The following is a 20,345-nucleotide window of genomic DNA, read 5'->3' on the forward strand; positions in this document are numbered from 1 at the left end:
TGTATTTGATGAAAGATGAAGCAATTAATTGCAAATGTAACCTCCTCTATTACTTCCAAATTATGAGTTTTTCTTTTTTATTCTACTAAATACGTTAGAATGCACTAGGAATTAAAACAGAAAACATCAGCTTGTCCAGTAACCTCCAATAAAGCATTTAAAGAATCTCAAGAATCAGTTATCTGTCTTACAATGCAAAATCGTGGTTTCTTTTTGATATATGGCAGTAAACACACGTCTCTTGATGATTACTCACGTTATTTAACTAACCTTACAAGATTCAAAAAACAACCTGGAATCTGTTTCAAAAACAAAAATCCCAATGAAATGTAGACTTCCAATCATACTGTATTACTAAAGCTTAATCAAAACTATATATAAAAATCCTATTACAGCAATAGGGGCATTACTACTCCAACATATCATGCCACCCTCATTTTTAGGTTTGCTTTTTAGTACCCCTGTACTATGTTTTCATCAGTGTGTATCTGCTATACGTGACAGGAGAGAAGAAAGTTCTTAAACTGCAGTGGTATTTTAAATATTCACAGCTTTGTGGATGAAGAATTTGTAGTAAGAGGAGAAAAAAGATAATGGAATTGGGGAAGATCAAAATGAAAATGATTTTTCCTCTACCTTTTGAAGTAGTATATTATTTGCCACAGCTTAGTAACCAAGAAAGCATTTGCTACAGAGTTTTAAAAGATTCAAGCACAAGTCTTATGCCCTACTAAAACTGCACTCAGGGAATTCACATGTGAAATTTAAATAATGGACAGAACTTGGGGCTGTCATCCAATTAACATCCAAATTAACAATATACAAACAACTTTATCAACCACATTTATATCTAATACGCATAGTTCTGACAGACAGAAAAAAGATGCACTAGCATTATTTATCTATAATTCCAGACTTCTATGAACTGAATTCTGTTTCTACAATCTCTTACAAAATAAAAACTTACAGAATTCCATAATTTGGAAGGTCCCAGAGCTGGCTCTGGAGAACAACTATTTAACAAATGTTTATGGTGCTGTAGCAGCTGCTTTACAGTTACAGAAGTTGAGACAGCTATGATCTGTAGGAGAGCATTAATCCTAATTACCTCTGATACCATTGCCAGAAAGAGCTGGATCATCACACCGTGGTCTCCAGTCAGATTTCTCAGCTTCGCATCTGATTAAGAGTTCCCCTGCTCAGTACTGAGCTTGGTTTGAGTTGTCTTGTGCTGCTATAAGCTCTCTGAATATCCACGTGTGTGCATCAAGCTCCTCCAAGTAGGCACAGAATAAAGGAATTGATAAAGTTACAGAAGTCTCCTGTCAGATATAATTGGTCATGATTTTAACACCCACAGAAGTAACAGCAGTTTGGGTAAACTATGGGCTAGGCATAGATGTAGGCAAATTAAGGAGCCTGCATTCTGCTTCACATGTTCTTTTCGTCTCCTGTTTTTATTTTTTTTTTGGTAGGTGTATTTTTTTTAAATTGAATTCTAACAATGAGAGACCAAAGACAACCTAGGAGTTAGAAAACCACAGGTTTGTTTTAACAGAGCTGTAGATTTCAACTTTCAAAATAACAAACTCCTCAAACACTACTGGCTTCAGAAGAATGAAGTGGGATGAAAAGAAAGATAGTCAAAGGAAGCAGGCATGTTGGTAAGAGGAGAACTTGTAGGATGGAAATAAACTATCCCTACAGACCCAATTCACATCACCAACAGTTGCCAAGGCCAACAAGGCCTGATTTGTTTGCACAGACCTAGCACCCTCCTCTCCCCAGGTCAGATGTCCATATATCCCTTCTGTAACACGAAACACTACAGCTATTGCCAAGTCTGTAGGTGCACACTACTTGGCCAAGCAAGGGGCAGCAGCTTGTGTGATCACTCACGATATATAAGGTCTACATTTTGCCTAGATGTTTCTTAGTGAGCTTTTGGACTCGTCCCCTATTTAACAACCGGTTTTCACAAAATATTTACTCAGTCCAGAAAACTTTATCCTTCTGTCAAAACTGACAAAGCCAAAGGATGAGAGGTAAATGGAAGGGACATACAGATGGGAAAGTCTGGTCGCAAAAGTCTCGCTTCCCCAGGAAACCCAGGCTAAAACCCCAGCAAAATATCCCCTCAGAAATGAGCTGGAAGACTATGGAAAGGATTTGAATGGTACACATTCACACAAGTTGACAAGAGCAAAATCCTAGAAAGGAATACTTGTCGAAAGACAATCTAACACCACCGAAAGGAAGCCTAGGAAATCTTATCATGACAGGACAGCTTTTCACATGTCTTTAAAACGTGAGGCCACCAGTTGCTAACTGATAAGAGCAAAGGAGATCCCACCCAACACCTGCTGCAGCAATTCGGTTTAATAGAAGTCCTTTACCAGCTTTGACAATTACTCCCACACTCCCCTGTGAGAGACTAATGGTTTGCTAAAAATAAAACAGAGATTAGCGTCTACAGCGAGCTGCCTGCGAGATGCACTCTGACAGAAAGTGATATTAATCAACCTTGTGGCATGCCGATGTCCAGGCTTTATTTCAAAGGTTTTCATCTAGAGATTTAGAAGGCCAGATGAATTGGTAGCATGCAGGTTTATTTTTTGTTCATTTCATTATTCTCTACAGCCTGTATCCTAGCATGTAGTAATAATGCTCGTACTTATGTAGTACTTATTCAGTACCAACCAGTGTTGGTACAGAAGTTTGGGGGTTTCAAAGGACAAGCAGTAAGATTTGTAATGCCCCCCAACTAAAAATAGAAATTTTACTACTTATTTTAGTGCTGCCAGGACTCTGTTCCATTACACTGGTAACAGAATAGACCAGGAAAAGTTTCCTCAGCAAAAGAAATAACTCATTTCAAAACCACGTAAAAATTAAGGACTTTTTTAAAAACACACCCTATGCATGAAATTAATGCTGAATACAGTATTAACTGTGCATTTTAGAATTCACTATTGTTTTGCTTTTCACACATCTCCATGTACATTTTTAGCCAGTAAGTGGAAAGAAACATTAAAATACTGTAGAGGCCTACCTGCCTGCTAGAGGCTTCAGAGGAAGCTCTCCTGGGCTTGAGCAGCAGCAGATGACCATACACCGAAGCACGCTGCAAACTCACCTTCCGCTCTCCTCAGAGAGCTCTTCCTCACTGCCATGCCCAGAGACGGATCCTGCTCCTCAGCAGGATGGCAGAGCACCCTGGCACTCAGCTCTCAGGGGGCAGGCAACAGAGTTCACAGGGCTGCAAACCCCAGAGCTGCTGTCTTCAGCAGCTCAGGCTCCCTTCTGCCCCACATGCACCTCCCACTCCTGATGTGTGGGCTAAACGAGACATAAACCACAGCATCCCACAGATCTTCTACCAGCCTTGAGATGTGACGCTCCACATCAAGCAGACTGAAGGAGCTTTCCTCGTGATACAATATCCCTACCTGACTCAAAAATCATTGCCTGTGAAAAAAATCCATCCTTTTTCAAGCTGCATTTTCTCTCAGCATTTGTCTCATAGCTAGCAAACATTTTAACTATATCTCCAATATAAATATTAAAGAGAAAATTGTTCGAAAATGATCAAACCTGAGATAATTACTATTTAACATTAATGTATCATGGAGAGAGGTTCTTTCACTATGGGCAAGCCTCAAGGTGAAGATATCACACAGTAGGGATATTTATCCTGTGTAGGTTTCAATCCCACAGAAACTATTAGGTTATTTATTTATAACTGAGGATTTACACTTAGGCAAGAACAACCAAATAAACTGCGTTAGTATCATGCTAATGCCTCTTGGCAGAGAACTGTTTATTGATCTCTTCAGCCTTGATTAACACATCATTGAAGGAACTACTGTTCAAAATATATGGCACAGATTACAGACAATTCTCATGTAAACTACAGGACTCAAGTGGTAAAATAATCAAGTTTTAAAGCTACGTTCTTCATTTCATGATTTTCCTCTTCAAATCCTTTCCATTAATAGGACAGCAGAAAGGGGGGAAATGAACAAACCAGAACAGGAGAAACATGACTTAAATGATCTGCAAGGCTAATGTTCATATCCCTACAAAAAGATCCGCTATAGAATAACCATGTGATTGCTATTGGGACAAACTACGTTGTAGCAGGGAGGAAGAAGTAATTTAAAACCAAACTAGCAAATGTCAGTCTAGGAAAAGGACTAGGAAAGTCCTTAACTGCAGAAAGAAAAACAGTATGTAGGAGGTGGACACACAACCATGGAAGAAATTAGAAACATTGCCCAGGCAGTAGGGAGAGTGATAGTGCCAGGAAAGTCAAAGCCCAATGAGACAAGAACTGCAAGAGATGTCAAGAGCAACAAGATCTTTCTCCACCTGCACCAGCAGTAAGAGGCTGAACAAGCACAACGTAGGCCTGCTGCCGAAGGGGGTGAGCACGCAGTGGCGGCAGACACAGATACTGCCGACGTACTCAATGTTTTCTTCGCTTCAGTCTTCACCAAAGTCTCCCAAGCCTCTGTGCATAATGAAAGGGATCAAGGAGGAAAATGAACAGCAGTGAGTAAGGATCAAGGGATTACTTCAGAGAACTTGACCTTGACCACAAGCCCTGAAGGGCTGCATCAAAGAGTACAGAGAGAGCTGGCCAGTGCCCTTGCAACAGTGCTATCTATCATTATTGAAGGGCTGTGGAGATGAGGGGAAGTCCTGGACAGCTAAAGAACAACAAATGTTGCAGTCATCTTCAAAAACGCCAAAAGGTCAACCCAGGCAACTACAGGCTAGTCACCCTCTCTTTGTTCCCTGGCAAAATCATCAGATAGGCACAAGTTTCTTAAATGAATACTGGTACCACATGGTGGCGGTAACCCATATGCCTGACCTGTAGAGTTTTAAGACTGCTCGTAGAAGCAGTGATACAAATTCTACATTTAAGGCATCTTAACACCATGATATGAAAACAGAATCACATTAGCAAGTGGAATAGCAAATAAACCAAAATGCTGACAGAGCCAGTTTAATTTAAAAGAATTCAGAAGCAAGCTTATATATTGATCTTTATCGCTAGTATTTCCTCCATTGTTTTTTTTTCCCCCACTTTTTTCCCTCCCTTAAAAGCCAATGATAGAAACTCAACAAGCAACTCGCTAAACTGGAGATTCCAAATCTCAAACCACTGAATTATTTTTTCCTTATTTCCCTCCGCCATCCAGATTTTAAGAGTATTTCTGACAGCTCTGCATAATGCTGTAAATGTTCTTCTAACAGACCCTGATGTACAAAGACACTCCACAATCCTCCAAGTGAAGGTAACAGATATTATGCTTTGTAGAATAAGACTCTGATAATCATGCTTTCCCCTCCTAAATTGATTAGCGAGTCATTTATGGACATGGGTGGATCTTATTTCAGGCAAAAATTGAACAAACTAGAATTTCAGTCCGCTTTATGTTACTGTCATGTTTTGTTACAGGTCATGTTGAACAAAGCTTTATTTGCTTAAAAATCTGAGTAAAAGTCCCAGAATCAAAAGAAAAAAAATCCACATTACTGTTTAACCTCAAAGTTACTGTAAGTGACCCACAGAGAGAGAATGTTCATTTGGACTTTGATGAGCTAGATTCAGACATCAATCAAGCTTCCTAATAGTAAAAACCTGATGTTCCTAAAAGGCTGACATAGACAGTAACATGGAGAGAAGGTGACATTTTTGTTGTTTAGACACAAACTGTTGGCAAATTGCTAGAAAAAACTACGTGCACTCAGAGAGGGGGAGAGAAACAAAACCCAAACAAAACCAGAAAACCCAGCCGAAATTGTTGCAACTGCACTGGCAAATATGGCATAACTAAGTTTTCAGAGTGGGCTGGCAGCAATGAAAAACTTTATGTACAGCAGATTAATTTTAATTTTTGAAGCTGAAGATTACATGACTCAGCCTGTATTCATCATCTCTATGAAGACATCACTCTGCTGCTGAAATGTCAGCTCCTCAGCCTCAGCACCCCGCTTAAATTGAAGTGCAATGTTTGCTTTCTTTCATACAGAAATAACTTAGCATTTTGGCTTGAATTCTAAATAGTTATGTCCTTTCTGGAGTTTGAAGTTAAGCCAATACAGCACTCTATCCACTACAAAGTCACACAAAGAAGAACAGATGCATTTCCTACCATCATATTCTGCTCCACTTGACTAAGTAGGGGATTGTTTTAACTACTGTTAAGTTTGGTAAACGTTTGTGCTTCCCTCGCTTTCACAAGCCAGTGCCAAAGACAGAGTTCAGCACATAAACACAAGTGTTTGCTCATCAGCAACAATATGTTTACTGTTGTTAAAGAATTATTTACAGTTTGTGTCTAAACAACCACAGAGTCACCTTCTCTCTGAGTCTATGCCAGTCCTTTATGAACTTCAGATAACGTGCACTGGAAGCCAAAATACATTTGGAAGCCTATTTCATCACTTTCCTTGGGTATGTATTTTAGACCAGTAGTTCTCACTGTTGAAAAGCACACTCAGGGAGCAAAGTATTCAAGCTGCAACATATCACAATTCTATGGTTACATAAATCCAGTAATGTCTCAGCTGGCTTACAGCTTTACTTTTTAGAACCAGACATGGTATGCCGATGGTTTTTGGCTTCAATACACATTAGCATATTGATAAGCACTACACCAGAGGTTAACTTCACAGTATGAAGAAACAAGGTGCTACTCCTAAATATTTCACCGTGTTTATCAATTCAATATTTTAGTCCCAGAATAAAAGCCATTAACAAAGTTATCATATTGCTCCTACATGACTGAGGAGTTTTAGTCTACATATACATAGACTTTCAAACATGAGCCGCAAAGGAACTAAAAAAACGCCTCAGCATGTGTTTAACAATTACCTTGTGTTGTTATGGTAACTAAATATCTCTGAAGAAGCAAGAACAAAAGGGGAAAAAACACTGCAAAATCCTCACAAATCCTCAGTTCTGTAGATAATAAACATTTTCCTCCACTGTACATTCAAGTGAATGTAGGGAAATATCGCAATAAGCATCACAACCCCTCAGAGATGAAGATAAGCATTTTAAAATGCTGATGGAGATACCGAAGCATGAAGCTGAAGTAAAATTTGATTCCTCTGCAAGGACAATGGCTGCTCAAAACAACTGTTCTATGAGACCCATGAATTCCCAAATCCCAGTGTCCTCTGAGAGACTCCCAAGGAATCTCCTCTTCCTCGTGCAGTTTCTGTAGAGCCCAAAGCTGGAAAATGACAAAAGAGCTCAGCACAGCTATACTGGGGCATAACTATTCTCTGTACTACTCAGAAGGAAGAGAGAGACAAAGCCAAGAGCTCTCTTCCCACCCTGCATGTCCTGGCTTCCAAAAGTTTTGGGGAAGGTATCCTAATGGTCCAGGCAGAAAAACTAGTAAACAAAATGCAGAGCCAAACAAAGCAGGAGTTTTTTTTGCAAGAACTGAGACTAAGAGTCCAGGTGATCTATTTGAATGTATATTTGTCGACAATTATGGACGGGGACAGGAGCTTACAGAGTTAAACAACAACCACAGACTCAAATATTTGTTTTAGCCAACCCAGAATCATTGCCAGACTTTGACAGGGTTGAGGGGGTGTCCTTTTTGGCTATTCGACACTTCAGGTTTTAAGGTTTGTATCTCTAAATTAAGTTTCAGAAAGTTTTTCATTACAGAATAATTAGTAAATATACCCACGTGGCTACACATGAGGAAAGCTGCTCAATTTCCTGCAGAGGGGAGATGAGGTTCACAGGGCGGTTTATCAAATAGTAGGAACACACACAGGAGAAAAAGGGGGGGGGTTCATTCATCGAAGTGACCGGATCAGTTTTTCGCTAGAACTTTCCTGTCATACCTGAAGTCTGGTGAAACATTTAAGGTACTGCAATGAAGCATATACAGCTTCATTACAAGAAGCAACGTTAACTACTCCTGTCAAAAAATGCAGAGTTAAAGCTTTGTACTGTCTAAGAAGTCCAGTAAGAACTGTTTAACTTGTATGCCACATGCACTACACAAACCAGCCAAATAATTCATCAGTATGGAAAAGTTATTTTTAATATTCCCAGTAATTCTGTCATCCAACCTGCCCAGGATTTTAGGAAGGTTTTGACATATTTAGAACCTGCACTTTTCTTACTGTCATTCAATGAACCGACTACAGAGCCATCACTTTTGATACAACTTCAGACAGCTTCTTCCAAAATACTTACTATAACATCATACGCTGTAGGTTTTGTGCCATAAAAAGTATATTTAAGAAGAAATAATAATAATTAAAAAAAGATAGCATCCCTAAATGTGACCCTTAAGATGTTTTAGCAATTGGAACTCAGAAAAATGCTAATGTCAAATATAACCTTGAAACACAAGAATAAGAGACAACTATTAATAGAAAGCTAATCTAAAATCTCACTTTACATAATACACAAAATTGCAGTAAAGTCAGAGTTCACTAACATCAACAATGTACTTCAGAGCTTCATCTAGGCTGATGATGAAAGCACAAAAAAACATCTCTGCATTTTTAAAGCATTTTATATCTAGAAGAGTTTATTCTTCAGGACCTTGAAAGCATTTAATTGGTGATTTGACATTACCGAAGGGAAATTTCTCCTGACCGTTTGTGCTACTGCTACAGTTTGCCCTTTCTCATCTCTTCATGGAGATTACAGTGAAAATGTAAAATTTGCATCTTTACAACAACACAACACCCATCTCAAATCCTAATCAAAACTTGTGAATTCTAGGGAACAGCCATTTTGTAAAACTCACTGAGATAACAAATACACTCCCACTTTGCATTCCTTTTGCTGCAATTTATTTTGCATGGCAATACCTCAGGAAAAAAAGACAACGACTCATAATAGCAGAGGTGCCTAGAGCACAGTTTATCAATATGTTTATACATATTTTCAACTGTTATACAGATAAGATACTGTGTTAGTGGACCCAAAACCGAGCAGAAAACATCATATAGATATTTTCCACCACCAGACCTCACAAAATTACAAACATTGCATCAGCTGTAAGGCCAGAGGTATTTTTGACAATTGACAGATACCTTTTCATTGTCTGCATTTGCCTCAAATTGTATTAAAAAACACAAATTAGGCAGAGTTCTGGAAAGCCTTACAGATCTGCTAAATAGGCCACTTCATTTTTTATTTATTTATTTTTGAGCCCAGCTGTATTTCAAAATGTGTATTAAGTATAAGATGGAGTTCAGCTTGACACCCACCTCTTTGGTGGTCCAGGCACTTATACACACGAAATCACACTGAGTAAATTAAGCAAAGCCCACTGACTATTCAAGATTTAACTCAATCTATTAAATTGTTATTTGGTAATTTTAATATTCTCTCACATTACAGCTAACTCATCCAAGCTCCCTAAAGGCACCATCTTGGAAAACAATTGTTTTCCAAAGAACTAAAGTGGTTCTCAAAGCTCTGAAGAGAAAAAGTCAATATACAGAAACACAATACCAAGCAATAAAGTGGTTTCTGCCTATCGCTCAGATTATGAAAGATTCCATCCTAATCACCCGCTCTCCATCAGTTCAGTTCCATATCACAATTAAGACATTTCACTGCTGCCCCTATCCTTTGGGAAGTAATAGCATTTTTTATTCTAGCACTTTTCAAGCACAAGAACTTTACTCTGTCCATTTAATCTTTTTCTTCAGCAAAACGTTTATGGTATAGACCATCTTCCAAAAGATTAGTGATATAACAGTTTTAACCCTATTAGCTACTTCTTGATACAGACAACCATAAGCAAAATAGGATTAAGCCATTTAAACTGAACCACGCCACATAGCTTTCCCCAAACAACTGGAGTGGGTTGAAAACTGAAACACTGCTAGTCTCAGTGAACCTTATTTTGTCCCATTAAGTGAGAAATAAACCAAGACGGCTCTAAAAAATGTCATGAAATGAGAAACAGAACACTCAAAGGTATAGGCAGAATTTGTCTAGGAAAAGCATACACAATAAAACCACAACGGGCTCGTGTATCAGACTAGGAGAGTCACTGGAACCAGAACTCGCAGGTGACTCCTGAAATTCTGTAATTTGTTGAAATACCTTCATACAAATTTGAAAAGTGCTGTCCATTGCATAATGCCCTAACGCAATTGAAGCTGGGAAAGATCACAATGTTCAGACATACTTGCTTGTCAAATATGAGCACTGAATTTGCTAAAATAAATCTGCAAGAATTTTTTGTTCTTCTTTCAAAAATATAAAGCTCAATCAACTCTTCTTTAAAAATTATTTACTTTAAATCAACTTCTGTAATTTTCCCAGTGATCACAAAAAACAGCGTTTTAATTCAAACCCATGGAACAGCCTGACTGATCTACTTCCCTAGCAGAACAGATAAGAAGGGCCTTCTCCAAAAAAAAAGCAGCCAAGCCTTGGATATGGAAATGAAGTCACTGCTGAATTACACAACAAGCTGACTTTCTGATGCAGACAACTCTCATCCAGGCATGTCATTTAATTTGTTCATGAATCACTGGGAGGTTTATTACCTATGATGATCAATTAAAGATATGTTTCCAAGAACATTAATGCGTCACATGCTTTAAGAAGATCAACAAACAGATCTTCTCATGCTGTATTAATAAAGCCATAGTTGCATAACTGACTTGGCCACATTGGAGCAGAAATGTAGGATTCAACGAGGCTTAGAGCATATCAAATAGATGAGAGAGAAATCCTGGGGAGACAGAAAGGAAGTGAAATATCCTCTGACTCACTTGAGGGAAAGGAAATTTCTTCAAATGACAAAAGAAGAGTCAATGATCCTCTGTAAACTTGAAGTCATCCTTCTAAATTAAGGACAGACAGGCTCCTTAATCCAACAGTCCCGAGGCAAAAGGTTCAGTCCAACCAGAAAGTAAACAGAATTAGATGGATGTTTTAAGCCAGTGTTGTGGAATTATGCTGTCATCCTGTGAGGTATCAGAGAAGTTATAACAGCTCCTACCCTGCAGAAATAAAGTCCTGAGGAAAAGGGGCAAAGGGAGAGTGGAGCTGTGACTGCTGGCTCCACAGCAATCACAGGAAATTTCTTAAGTCTCATTACTGGAATACCAGATAAAGAAACAAACTTCAAATGAACTCTCAACTCAGAGGACCCTGAAACTCCAGACACAAAAAAATCGTCAACTTGAGGCATGTAAAAATGTTCCTAATGAATCCCTTTCCGAGACATTAAGAGTACTAACAGTCCTTCCAGAAGACACAATCCATACTATGCTCTGCACCCTTTTGGATGTCTCGAAGATCCAACACTCAGATCACACAGTGTTCCGGCAACAAAATGTTTCATTTGGGAATATTTTTACCTGATACAGTGTCTGACAGGAATGAGCAAATTCACTGACAGTGAAAGAGAAAGTAACAGATACTACCCAGGTGAATTAAGCAAGCCCTAAAACATACAGACATTTCCACCAAAAAAAGACCTAAGCAATGAAGTTAGATCAGACCTTTCACACGTTCTTTCTTCTCCTAAGCACTTTAGACATTTGGTACAGGCATTTATAGTATTGTGCACTACTCGAGTCTGGTCTTTTTTTCTGTTGTTAAAAGATATACCAGGAAACCCAGAAAATGTTGTATACCGGAGACACATTTTCAAGCTTTTAGTGGTTCACCAGATCTACCTGTGCTCTGGTTTGAAGAGCACCATTACCAACGGGGTGCGTACACGTCTATATTTAGGCAGACCACTTGTTCTGTTAATCACAATGGCAGCACAAAGTGACGATGCTGAGGGTAACTGCATACTCCAGCTGAGAAGCAGGTGGCTGGCATCTTCCCACCCCTCCTCCTTCCTGGCCATGCACACATACGTGCCCTAGACAGTTAAGCACAAAGCCCAGGTCAATTTACCTGTATTAGGCTACTGCTTTCATGGTAGATCCAGGTTCCCAATGGGATCCCAAAAGGTCATTTTTGGATGCCAATTACATATCACAGTTTGAAAATCATATTACAGCTCTGAGCAAGTAACTTTGCTTACTCCAAAAATCAATAGCATCTTCTTTTCTCGTCAAGCAATTATATACAGACAACTGCATAATCTTTAATGTTCAGAAAAGATGATCCATATTTTTAGAACAATGCTCAAGTTTAGCACAGCAAGGCAGGAATAGAAATTGCTTTTAAATCTAGCAGTGCGAATGTTTGTTTTAGCAGATGCCAAATTACCAACAGTTTCCATCAACAGAAAAATTAACTCCATTTCAAACAAAACATCTGAACACAAGTGAAAACTACACAACCTTCATCTGAAATATAACCATACTTGTTTACCGACTTTCAAAAAAAATGTACAGACAAACAGAGTATGGAATAAGCCCTTTTGAAAAACTCATCACACACCAGGTCCAACAGCTGATGGTTCAAGCAAACAGCTGAATTTGTTTAAACAGTGAGTACATGTCGGGGTGAGTAACTCTACACCCTGCTAAAGTACTGAGCAGTGGCAAGAGATGAAATGCAAAAAGATGAGAAACAAGCAGGGCACTTCAAAGAGAAATCCAGAAAGCAATGGTAAAGGGAACATGAGACTGACACAGCAACAGAGATCAGGGGAGAACTGCAACCAAGCAGCAGACTTAACCCAGGATACTTGCTCTGTTCTAGCCAGTATTAAAATACAGCAGAAAATAAGTGAGCTGGGTGGCTATTCCTTTAGGAGATACCACATTACTTGCACCCCAGTAAGAAATACTTCACCCTGTCCATAGCTGCCTTCCACGGCCTTTCCATGCAGTAAGAGCTACCCTGAAAAAAATCCTTATGTCTTAGAATAACAGTAGCAAGAGGAACCTGGAATAGAGGCTTTCCTGCAGTTTACCTGTGGAGTTCCACAAGGGATTAGCATAGCAACAGAAGAGAAAATTACGTAGATCCAACAAAGTATAGTTAAATTCAGTAGATGAACCTAAAAAATTAAGAATTTAATCAAGAAAGCTCACAGTCTGAAGTTACCGAAACTCTTAGGCTCATCTGAACTTCTGACACACTCCACCTTTTGAAGAACTGTAGGTTTAAATTCCAAGAGCATGAAACGTTGGAATGCCCCTCCAGCGTTATGAACTGCCAAGCATATCAATATTTTCATCAAGGATAAATCCACTTAAGGATAACTCAGCATGAAAGGCACTCTTAAGAACACATTTCAGTAGTAAAAGCTGGGATATCAGTATCATCTGTCATTAATGCTGTCAAATACTTGTTATTATAGAATCTCATTTTAGTTGATTACAACTTTCAAATTGAGCAGAAGTATTTGTAAACTCTAGTTCCTTAAAGGAACATGGTAGCAGTTAAAAATTTTTCTCTGTATCTTTTTCTTGTAATTTCCCCATCTTCCTGCACACCAGATTCCTGATGCTTACCGTAGATGCTGGGAAAATACTGGGTAGTGGAGAAGCACCTAATAACTGAAGATGACAATTTGAGAAGCTTCAGAATCATTTTTTAAAGGTATTTGTATTATACCTTTGAAATACGTAATCTGTACAATTATATTTCTGCAGATATATCCATGTAGATACTATATATACACACACACACACAAGATACTGGAACTATTCACATGCAGTTAGATATCCTACTTACCTCACTGGACGCCTACAAGAAAATCTTGGCCAAGAAGGACATAGACAAACATCACTGGGCAGCAACAGTTCGACAACAATGTCAGTATAGTATTATAGCAAAAACTCCATGAAAAATAAGTAATAAGATACTTCCAATGGGGAAGAAAAAACAGTGGCAGATTTCACCAAATATATCATCATATGCATCAAAACAATTTAAGAACCTCTCTCTAAATACCATATAAAAATACACAGCTTTGTAAAGATACATTGTATGCATGTATTTACAATACTAGTTTAGATACTGAAAAGGAGAATCCCAAAAATCTGTAAGCAGCTTTAATTTCAACATTCTGTGAAAGTGTTTCAATTAGAAGGTTATGAGAAAAACCCAGGCATTTAACTAAAAATTGAAATAATTGCATTCATATTCCCCTTCATTTTGCCAGTATTTCAGGATGATTATTAACACTTATGAATAAAAAGATCAATTAAAAGTTCTGGCGTGGATCATAATTTTTTATTAAGCCATTTACAGTGGAACAAGGAACTGTCACTTCTCATTTTTCAACTGTGCTGTGAATTGCACTGTGCAGAAAGACTGCTACAAAAGACCAAGTCATAGTACTGGCACTACTGAACTAAATTTCCTTGCAAAAAGACTGCTTATGCAGCATTATCATTAAAGCCATCACTGCATCATCTATTACTAATCTACATACCTCCAGGGATTCAACTATTTACTCCACTACTGCTCACGACAACAAATGAGGACAGCAGCAGCAGAGAATCAGCACACAGGTGTGTATTTTCTCTTTTCAAAGACACCTTCGTACTAAAGAAATAGCTCACTAGATATCAAAAAACTGAGGTCAAAGAAAGCACAAACACACCACTTCACAACAGAATTTCAGTGACAGCTTTGCAACAGAATATGATAAGCATAAATTTCATTGAGCAAAAGAAAAAAGGAAGATTTTATTTTGCATAAAGCTTTTCTGAAGCTCCACGATCCACACAGAAATTGTGCACATATATTAGCCTTCAGGACAATATGTTCTTTTGTCATTTGTTTGTAGGATACAAAGGAACCGTGTTTAAAAAAAACACAAACAATAACCTATAAGAAGTTATACCAGAAGAAACTCTGTAGTAGATCAAAAAGAAGTAGATGGACTTTCTGATTATTACTACTCTTTCAATATTACAATTGAATTTCAAAATGGACTCAGACCAAACAATTCTAAAGCAATAGAGCCCAACAAGAAACAAAATCTTTTTTTAGTCCAAGATGCCTAAAATACACCAAAGTCCACCTTCCCTATTACTACAAATACTTTCCAAGCAATCTGGGTGTGAAGCAGCAGCTGGAGGCTAGGAGACAGCTGAGCATCTGGTGGAATCGATCTCCTCAGCACCGTGACATTACACGTGCCGTCCATTATGGACATTACTCACTTTATAGACAGACATTTTGCTTGCTTCCATCTACGGTTTCAAACAGAAACTTTGTGGATGAAGCATGTATCTTTGAAACAGATCTGAAACACACACTCAGCAACTTCTTTAAGACACTACAAAGTTCATGGGTCTGTTCCGCAAACACGCTTTCACCAGAGCTATCCACAGAATAACAGTGAGCAGTCATTATAGCAGCAGGACACAGAGGTAAAAGCAGAAAATGAAAATGTCATTTCCCTACAGAGAAACGACAGTCTCGGTCACTTCTTCAAACCTTCATGAAATATACAGATAGATTTTAACACTTCAGGTAGAGAAAGGAATAGATATAGAGAAATGGAGATGTCTTTTCCACAGTGTATTCATATTAGTAACCAAAAGACATCATATCAAATGGAGGACTGATGTCAAACAGAATGATGGTGAAAGCAAATAGCCAAGGGAAAAGTTTTCAGAAAAAAATGCTTTCTTTTTGTTCTGTAGTATTTGTTTGAAAGATTTGTTTTGAGGAATTAGTTAAGACCCAGTTAAATGCTTCCCTAAATCTGCTGAAAAGACAAGAAAAAAGAGTGAGATTAATATGTGGCATACTTGTTGGTATACCATAATGCAGCTAAAATTAGCTTCTGCAGGTCAAACAGCTGTAAAAAGTCATAAGCATCAGCTTAACTTAACAGGAAACAGACTGCTGGAACAAGCGCACAAGTAGCACAAGGCTCTCGTCTCAGTGCTGATCTGCATACAGTCACCTTCCGGATTTGGCACCACTGGTGAGTTTCCCTTTGCCTCCCCAGCTGTCAAAGACCTGTGCTGTTAGAACACTTTTGTTTTATTCTCAACACCACTCCATTAAGAAATTGTTAAATGGCTGTCAGCCACAGCCATTTTTTTCTTAAATCTGTGGGTGACAGCATTAGTAAGAAAATACCTTTTATTTACCAGGCCTCTTAAAAACCCATTAAAGATTAGATGAGTTTTAAAGCTGTATAAAATGGTTATAAAGACACTTGTTAAAGCTTAGAACGCAGGTTTCATTTAGCCATTTTAAAAAAGGCAAACAATATTTACTATATGTTAAGTGGTACTATGCCCTGAGGTTTCTGCTTAGGGCTGTGACATGTAAATGTGAGCGATGAAACGGACACAACTTGCCAGCCCAGGCAGAAGCAGCAGCTGGGGAAACGTTTCAGCCTCTCTGGGACTCGGCACCGTACCGTGCTTCTGTTGTTTCTGCTTACGGAGGGATGGCTCCTGGGAGAAAGACATCTAATTAGCTCCAAAGACTTCCACGAGGTACTCATTTTACAAACTGAATAATGATTCAAACGCTACAGGTAATGCGATACACGGAGCACCATAAAGGTGACTTCTTAACTGCCGGGTAATGAAGAGCCTCAAGGAGAGCGGCAAGGAGAAAAGGTAGGCAGAGATGCTGTCTCACCACAGTCAGGTCCACCTTTAAGATCTCTGAGGGACAATGCTCCGTTAACAAAGAAAGTAATGCTGCTTTACCACTATTTTTATACACCTGAACTCACACCACTGCATATTCCATTTATTTTGTATGATGGTATCCTATTACTTCATACAACACGTTTTTGTACAGGCAGGTATGTTTCCCTCCTCTTTCCTCACAATCCACTGGCATTTGCTTTTTAAAGCTGGTATCTACTAAAGTTCAGCCTTAAAGATCTTACTCTAAGCAGGAAAGCTTATGAAGTTCCCTAACTATTTCTCTTCCACTATGACTTGTGCATGATAACAGGGATCCAGCATCCCACTTCACAGTCCTTTCAAAACAGACTTCTCCAAGAGCAAAACCAATTTGCTCCGAGACGCGTCAGCCAGGCCTTGAGATGCACGTGGCTCAGAGCCATCAGACCAGGGCTATATCTCTGCTGGTGGGACTTTTCTGTGTTCACAACACATCGGGATCACAAAAAAGGACCGATATATTGTTCTTAGTCCGTCCTTGCACTTTTCTCATAGTTCTTGCTCCTTCAAATAACACAAGTAAGTATAAATAAGTGGGTTCACATGGAAAGTTCAGCAGCAGAGAAGAACTAGCAGAAAGAAGGAAGAAACCAACTACACAACACTGCATAGCATTTTTCATAAAAAGAACATTATTCAATCGTATTTCTACAGCTGGTGAGAATTCAGACTGAGCCGCTGACCTGAAGGACACTGCAGCAGTAAATTTACAGCAGCTAGGAAGGAAAAGGAGGATTTCATTGACAGAGAGAATGATATCCACATGCAGAACTGTAACGCCCAATTTCATTAAATGGAGATGAAACAAAAAGGAAAGCAATTTTTTCCTCAAATCCTTACCACAAAAAAAGAACTCTCTCCTCCTTTATTTATTTTTTTAAGTTGTATCTACCAAGGCTCTGCAAGTTAACCAAACATTGACAAATTCAGAACAGCTCTAAGTTTCCCAGTGCCTGGGCTAGATTTCAGTGCCAGTGATCCCACCTGGCCAAGCCAAACTCCTGCTGCAGGAGGGCAGCAGGACTGAAGAACTGATCTGGATTTAAAGCACGCATTTAACTGATGGCTTCATTAGGACGAATGGAAGCTCACTTCTGATCTAACTCAACACTGGCAGCAGCTGAGGGGAGAAGAGAGAAAAGGGGGTGAGCACAAATGGATGCACGAGAGCAAGAGCTGCAGCGTGGCTCTGCAGGGCTGCTGGAAATATGACCTGAAGAGAATGTCACTGTGTGAACTGTAGCGTGCAATTAGTTGAAAGCCATGGCCTGCCCCCATCTCTCACCTAGAAACAAAGACGAAAGCTTGTACAGAGGTTCTTGGTACCTTTGATGACGAAGCGATGGGAAAAGTGTTAAGCCTACACAGTTTGAAAGCTTTTACAGTTGCCACACAAATTATCGCATCACTCGGATCTTTGTCCCGCTCTGTTTTGTGGGGGGAGAACATAAGAGCCCTCCTGAGCTGAGAGCTTTTTACTTTCAGTATTTTGTTGCATTTCCCTGAACTTTCAAAGATGCTCCACTGTCACCAGAGGGCATGCGTGCGCACAGGCGTGCAGCTTTGAGACATCGCAAGCTGCGGGGATTGGCAGGTTAGGGGGCAGCGGGCACGCTGGGGCACAAGCAGCACCTGCTGCTCACCGTACCCACTTCCACGCCCCGGGGGAGGCAGGAAGAGCAGAGGTGGCTCGGCTCTCCGAACAACGGCATCACACGGTTTGGTGGCACCTGCCTGCTGTAAAGAACAGGGCACTGTGCTGTCACCTAGAGATTAAAACTGCAATCCATGTTTTCTCTAAAGCAAATGACAAAGTGAAACTTCTAAACATCACAAGCAGAAGAAATCCAGAAAAGCTGATGCATTGCTATTTAGACAACTTTTGTCTACATAATTACTATACAAATCCTCAGTTCTTTAGATGGCCACCTCTTCCTACAAAATCTCTGCCTAGTTCACCACGCTGATTTCCACAGTGAATAAAAGCTTTCTCAGACCAGTATTTACTATTTTCTTTGCTAAATCTAATGCAGACAGTAATTGCGCTGACTTTACATCCAAAGACACACCACAATCAGGACCCTTCCTTGAGCAAGATGTGCGCAGTTTGGGATATCCTACTCGAGAATAAAATTACTAAAAAAAACTATATTTAGGAATTATTTATTCCTGTGTACTTTAACAAACTAAACGTTCACAGCAGCAAACCATATTTCTAACGAAACCTGATGTCAGTTCTATATGGGAGCTAACTGAACAGACAACTCACCATCGATGTAAAAGCTTCACAAGAAGTTTGGAAGTCCTTCAGCATAAAATTGATTTAAACCAAACAAATGTATTTTATTCCAGGAAAGTTTTAAATACCAAGTGGGCATTAACCAACTATGATCTGCCTAAACCGTTTTGATTCAGGCACGTTCTGTTATGCATGCAAAGGGGGGTGGAAAAATGTAACACATTCATATTCATTTAGCTGGCCACAAGCATTTTGCACAGTTTTCTGTTCTGAATAGCAGCCAATGAATCTCTCATGACAGATGATCATTTTAGTTTCCTTTTGAAATTCCTCTCATCTTTGAGGTTTCACTGGAACCTCCCTCACCAAAAAAATCTTCACGTTGCTGTCTTCGGGGAAGTCCTGAATGCATGCTTACACGACTGAAGCGCTGACTGCGGCGTTAGAGCTCACTCTGCCCCAAGTAACCCAGGTACCAAAACCAGCAGGAAAAAAAATTAAAAAAAAATATATATATATATATATTCATTCTTGTCACCAGTTGGCCCCTATATAGTTTCCTCTGCTTTCACTACTTATACATATTACTAAGCTAAAATCATGAACTCATTCATGAGCAGAAATAGGAAGTGCGGTTGTGAACAACAACTGAATAACTGCCCCTACGGAGTAGGCAATTTAAACTTCCCTAATATTTAATTTTATTATTTCCTAAAGTTTTTGCATTTTCAGTCCTTTTTTTCCACCTTATTGAAGCTACATCTCCTAAATCATTCCTCTCACATTTTTCTATTACTTTAGTATCAAACACATCCTGTTTTTTAAGCAAAGGTAAAACTTGCATCATTTTTGTAGTTCAGAGGCCCAATACTTCAAAAAGCAGTATGTATAAGCAAGGAATGCAGTCATATATAGCTGGTCAAGATGTCTTTTTTGCATCAGCAACATATCCTTTAACTGTTTCATAATCTTCAAAACTTCTGCAATTTTACTATTTTGTAGGTTTTACTATTTTGTGGACCTTTGTATTTCCCTAAAACAGCAGTGTTTTCAAATACAACATTACAAATACGTTCACTAATAGAAATAAATACTTCACTTGTTCGCTTCTTTATATCAATGTCCAAAGATCTTAGTGGGTGATAGAATGAAATTAAGGTTTGACACATTACCAAGTAAATACAGCTGAATGCTTCATCCTAAGTCTTAAAACCAAAACCAGTATGAAGCTATCATGAAGATATATGCCAGCAAAAAATTGTTTTATAGAACAGAGATTTTAAGCATATAAAAGTACAGGATACAACATTTTGCTTTTACCAGAAAGCTTAACACTGTGCTTTGCATTTTGTTTTTTTCTTACATAGTGACGTTCTGTTAAAAAATGTTTTTTTTTAACAAATCATGCATCTCCATCTTTAAAAGTCACATTATTACCTGCTTGAGAAGAATACCTTCTTTAATTTATGGAATAAACAGGAAGCAGAACTATGGACAG

At 38.8% G+C, this 20,345-nt stretch overlaps 1 protein-coding gene across 43 annotated transcripts in view; it reads right to left on the reverse strand.

Annotated features, from left to right (window-relative positions):
* SIPA1L1 (signal induced proliferation associated 1 like 1) overlaps positions 1 to 20,345 on the reverse strand; it is a 215,244-nt gene that overhangs the window by 95,695 nt on the left and 99,204 nt on the right. The window contains exon 1 of one of the 43 annotated variants that reach the window (XM_040559431.1): positions 3,053 to 3,070. The exons of the other annotated variants lie outside the window; for them this stretch is intronic. The gene's annotated coding sequence lies outside the window, so the exon portion shown is untranslated. Of the gene's footprint in view, positions 1 to 3,052; positions 3,071 to 20,345 lie in introns of those variants that run through there. 43 annotated transcript variants of the gene reach the window in all.

The sequence above is a fragment of the Cygnus olor genome, chromosome 5 (genome assembly GCF_009769625.2).
Source record: "Cygnus olor isolate bCygOlo1 chromosome 5, bCygOlo1.pri.v2, whole genome shotgun sequence".
Taxonomy (NCBI): Eukaryota; Metazoa; Chordata; class Aves; order Anseriformes; family Anatidae; genus Cygnus; species Cygnus olor.